The sequence below is a fragment of the Glandiceps talaboti genome, chromosome 20 (assembly GCF_964340395.1).
Source record: "Glandiceps talaboti chromosome 20, keGlaTala1.1, whole genome shotgun sequence".
NCBI classification, from domain to species: Eukaryota; Metazoa; Hemichordata; class Enteropneusta; family Spengelidae; genus Glandiceps; species Glandiceps talaboti.
The window spans coordinates 19,759,328-19,765,209 of NC_135568.1; positions in this window are offsets into that span (position 1 = coordinate 19,759,328).

Here is a 5,882-nt window from a genome sequence, read left to right on the forward strand (position 1 = left end):
AAACTTTCTCCTTATTCACTGTTCACGTTAGCTCCTTGTGATGGGCAAGCATTGCCTCATGGGAGTCCTACTCAATAGCAATCAATACATGAAAATAATCAAACTGAGTCTATGTCTCTATAACATTTTGTAGGTACATGTGCAGTTGGGGTAATTTTTGGTGCATGCTCATGTAGGGAGGTGTCCAGAGCACTCTATAATACTATGCAACTACTATACAAGTAATTGAATTGCAGAATCAAAACTTGGTGTTCAGTCATACATGCATGTATATACATGAAGTGTAACTTAAAATAGAATGGATTTACCAGCATATTGCACATATAATTGTTCCATGTATATGATTTAATAAAAGGGTGATCACAGTAATAATTCAAACATATTCTATACAATTTCAAATAATCAAAATGCTATTTAAATGATTTGTTAATTTAAACTAAAATTTACAAATTTAAAACTTCCACAAATGTCATTCTTGGTGTATGTTTTTCTTCAAGATTAGATAAATATCTTATATCGATTACTGTAAATGACAAAGTTGATTCAAGTTTGTGTATTACAGATAACAAGATGTAAATATTTTAAATGGGAAAATTAGATATTTATTTCCCAAATATTTCTTCTTTCAGCCATGGAAAACACGAGTGACCTAAGGGGCCTTGTCAAGAGTCTGAAGATGATCAGTGACAAAACTCTTGGTTCATGAGTATTTTCCTTTTGATTGAAGGAAAATATGGAAGAATAACATATTTATACCTTCTCCGGCATAATTTATGAAATATTGGCATAATTAATGGGGATTGAAAGGTTTTGATTTGTATTTTTAGCACTTCATCCAGTGACATAGACACAGGTGGTCCAGACAGAATGATTGGGTATATCTACATTTTCTGTTTGAACACAATAACTTGGTTTGTACATTGTCTATAAATACATGTAAATAAGATGCAATTGTACAAATAGCCATTGGATAGCTGAATGCATCCCTTGAAATAGAAATAATTAATTATTAAGTTGACAGACTCAAATATCATTTTGCATCATAAAATGTACAAAACATAAAACATATATTTTGTACAAAACATATCATTTCTTTGATCAGACAACCACAACACATTGACTGAAAACTGTTAAAACACCAACAATTATAGTGGTCATCATTATCCATAAGCAGTACAGAAACAGGTTGAAATCATGATTACCACTGAGGGTACTGAGTTTTGGGTATGGACCATAAAATCAATTTGATTTTATTTATTGTGTATATAGCTACAAAAATAATTGATCGGCAGGTGATGTGATACTGTACACAGTGTACAATATTATGTTAGTATAAATAAAAATAAGTTTGGACCTAACAAAACATTTTTTTAAACATTCCAAGGGACCGGTCAGTTTTTGAAATTGACAGTAGAGGGGTCATGCTGTTTTGAAAATTGTAAATGGGGGGGGGGGGGGGGGGGGGGTCATTGTGTTTTAGATTGTGATGGAAGAAAAAAATCCTTTCTTCAATGACCCCCCTCAGACCCCCACGTGAGGTGGACTTATCCCAGTCTCAAGCTCTTCCCCTCTTACTGTCAAGATGCTTTCAAAGTATATTTCAAACGTATTTCAACCTTATGTAGTTGCTTTTTACATGTTGGTGTTGTCTTGTAAGACTTGGAAATTATTGTCTGAAAGGGTCAGAATAGTCTCAAAAAACCTCCAGGGCTTCTAGTGGGAGACCCCATAGGACCCCCTCCCCCACATGAGGTGTACACATCTCAGTCTCAAGATCTTCCCCCTACCTCTTACTGTCAAGATCCTATCAAACTATATTTCAAAAATATTTCAACCTGATTTAGTTGCTTTTTACATGTTGGTGCTGTCTTGTAAAGCTTGGAAATTATTTTCTGAAAATGTCTGAATAGTCTCAAAAATGACTTTTTAGAGTTAAAAACCTCCTGTCCCTTATAAACGTTGGATAAAATTGGAACACGGTCGTCAGGAACTAGACTGGTAATGTATGAAAATAACTGACCAACTCCAGCCAGTGCAGCTTTAAAATGTTAGATTTTCAACAACTGGACTGTAATTTAAATAAAATTGGGACAAAGTTTTGTTGAAAGATGAAAGTATAGCCAAATCATGACAAAGAATTATCTGCTTTGTTTATACTTTTATCTAAAACACACACACAGACAAACAGATATATATATATATATATAACTTGGTGAGTGTCAATCTGCTAAGACAGTGCTCTATACCGCAGTGGCAGAGCGCAATAGTTTTGGTAGTTCTGGAACTCTTTCTTGGTTGTAACTCGGAGTTTCACGCATCGTGCGATCATCAAACAACTGACAACATTGTCTGATGATCACACGATGCGTGAAACTCCGAGTTACAACAAAGAAAGAGTTCCAGAATTACCAAAACTAACTATATATATACACATATAATTTCATTCTTCTTTCGCCAAGTAGAGTGCTCGATCACCTTGGAGAGCTATCATACATAAAAATGAAAGAAGACGAGTCTGATATTACATTGTGGAATTACACTACGGACCGTTTCACCAGAAGGATCGTCGGGTGTAATAGTGTGTAATAGACACTATTAGAAGGTATACATCAACATTAACATTATACTAGAATATTAAGTACATTGAAGGTTTTGTAAGTATTTTCATGTTTACAGACATATATGATTGTCAGCCTGTGCCAATTTAATAATCATGTTACACTCACACAATAGTGTATGTGATGTTCCTTTAGCTAAACACTCAATACTATACAAGCATAACATTGACTGGGACTCCATTTCCATTTTATATTGACACATTCTAGCATGTATTTTTAAGAAAGATCACAGAGGATATCAACATCTGACACTGTAATCCCAAAATCAAGATCAACCAGAGATAGGGGCACACAGTACCAAACATTTATAATTGGCTGTAGTGATCATACTGCCACCTAGAGGTCAACTGCAACTGTGGAAATAGTCATTCAGATTAGGTTCAATGCTAAAACGTAAATTTTGTAATTAAATTCATTTCACCTACTGAGACCTACTGAATTATGGTCACTTGTAAAAGTTCTTTTTACTTCTTTTTATTCATTGAAAGCCATAAACTTGTTCTAAGTGGTTCATAGTCATGATAATTGACATAATATACCTATAATGGTGTTTGTACAGATAGTATATATATAGAAACATAGTATATTATTTCAATAGTATTATACAGGCCTGTACGTACGTACATATGTGTTTGTTTATTTGTTTGTCTGCCTGTCTGTCACAGTTCACTAACTAACTAACTCACTCACTCACTCACTCACTCACTCACTCACTCACTTACTTACTTATGTGCTTTTTCCTGCAAAAAAAACTTTCTGTGTTACTGTATAAAATAGCCACAAATGGTAGCTTAAATCTCATAGACACATAGTATTAAAATGTTTCTGCATCCATTTATATGTATTGTCACAATGATCCATTTCAACTTCAGGTTTTACGCAGATGACGTCTTCAGATATCATGGACCTGGGTCTCTGACGTAGTCAATCGTGCATTTCAGTTGACTGAACGGAATGTTCAACTGTCTCCTGGTTTCCTGGAGAGAGGCGAGAATAAAACATAGATATGGGTTACCATAATCATAAATGACATAAAGAGGTTACATTTTCGAAGAATTTTATCCATTGCTGCTTGCGGTACTGTCGTCAGACTCTGGAGTTTATAGCTACATTTCGCATTGGAAATTGAAGAATATGTATCCATGGATTGCAGTCCCCGAGTCTCGCCCTGGAGAAACAGTCTGGAATCTTTGAAAAGTGTTACGTCAGGTCAGGCATCTGTCACTTTCAAAAGATCTTTGAACACTAATAAAATGTGTTCGTACAGTCGTCACGGAGTGCTCATGTCCGCGTAGTATTTCGTAATTTGTTGTGTGCCTTGTCTACAGTCTAAATATTGCAATTTTTTGTCTTGAATATATTTCCCCTACCTTTAAATTGTCTTATAGTATAGAGCGTATATTGATACATCTGTAGTACTAGTAGCAGGATTCGTATCATTTAGGAAAACATCATAGACTATAGTATGAGTACGTCGCCCAGTGTAGCGCACAGGTTTATGGGTGTTCAACATACATTGAACAGCGCCCGCACTCGTTGATAAAGATTATGTAAAATCTTCGCCTCCAGCTTGCTTGTTTAATAAAAAAGTGAGATTTAGCCTTTTAAAAATACAAACGTAACAATTGTGAAGTTAGATTTATTAATTAAGATATTTGCGATTTTTGATGACTTTCATTTAAATCTCTATCACTAAAATTTCAAGCCACTCCTCCATGCCAAGCCGTACAGGCTAAGAATAGTATTCTTTTTCTTCACTAATACCTGTAGAGTTTGGCCGGCGGGGGTACCGAGTGAGAATTTTGGTTGGGGGTGTGGGGTGTAGTATTTTATGAAATCGAATTAGGGGATGGTCAAATGTTACTATGACCAATCTTCTATTATCTATTTATTGCATTTCTTATATGATTTTTTGGCATCCCACCACTGCCACCACTGTTAGTTGTGATGTGATGTGAGGAGAGGGTTGGATCTTTAACTATTTATTTGTAGTATTTCGAAGTAATACACATTTTCTATTTCATGTTAACATTATTTAATTCAGATAAGTTTTCATTTTTGTTGAAATTTGTTGGTGATTTACGAACTTTTCTTCCAATTTTTCGACGAAAGTAAATGTTTCAAGAAATTTAAATTGTCGAAAATAAACTCTACTTGCTCACATGCACTTTTGACTGTTTGACTCTCATTGACATATGCAACAGTTTTACAAGACAGTATTATCATTGTACTACAAACAACAAATCAACTCTCTTATCTGGAGGGGTCCCAGTTAATGTATATTCAGACATATAAATATATGAACGACCATACTATAGGTTGTTTTTATATTTATAAGATTTTTATTGGTAACTTCAGTTGTTTACAATATAAGTTGCTCTTGTTTTACATAATAAGATGGTGTATTGTTATCCATTTGTTACAGTGCCTTTCAAGTACTAAAGTATGTCTTTGTTAACAGCTATAATATACTCACAGTGATAATTGTATTTCACATGGTTGACCATACTATAGTTACTGGCCACATTTCACACTTTATATTGTTCAAGAGTAAATGAATACAAAAACAATTTAAAATCTTCGGCTAGTTTTGCTTCTCAGACAAATACGGTTAGATCTTACATTAAAATGACAAATGAAAATATTTAGTTTCAACTAAGAATGACGAGTGTGTAAATCTTTAGTCTACTTCTCTTTGTCATCAATAACTTAATAAATGGTATTACTAATCACCTGTATGATCAAAGGAATGCATATCACAAACAACGCACCTGAACTTTGGAGAATAACATGAGTGAATTCAGTCTTGAAAAAGATATAGATTTGGATATCTTATTTGACAAGAAAAGACTTTCTATCTTACCTTGAGTACATGTTAATATGGACAAAGAAGCTCGTCTGGGGAAAATAATTTTCAAGGTAATGTAAGTGGATCTATAAACCACATAACTTTGCTATCACTGAAAAAACAGTCCAACATTTCCACGTTCTATTTACATTGACAACTTTCGTTGTGCATAGTAACTATGTTCGACTTCTAAAAGTCTCGAAGAATGTATCGCCAGTTCACGTGAGTTGCTATTCGAACACATCTCTGCGACGTTTTCCGCAGCCGTGATCACTGCAATCTGATTAAAATCTGATGTTAGATAGGCTGGTATTCCTGCATTTACCTTTCTTCCATCGTTATTGCGTCTTTTACGTGAGTTTTTTTTTTCTGGGCGAACGCCTTTCTAACAATCTGATTAAGATCTGATGTTAGAT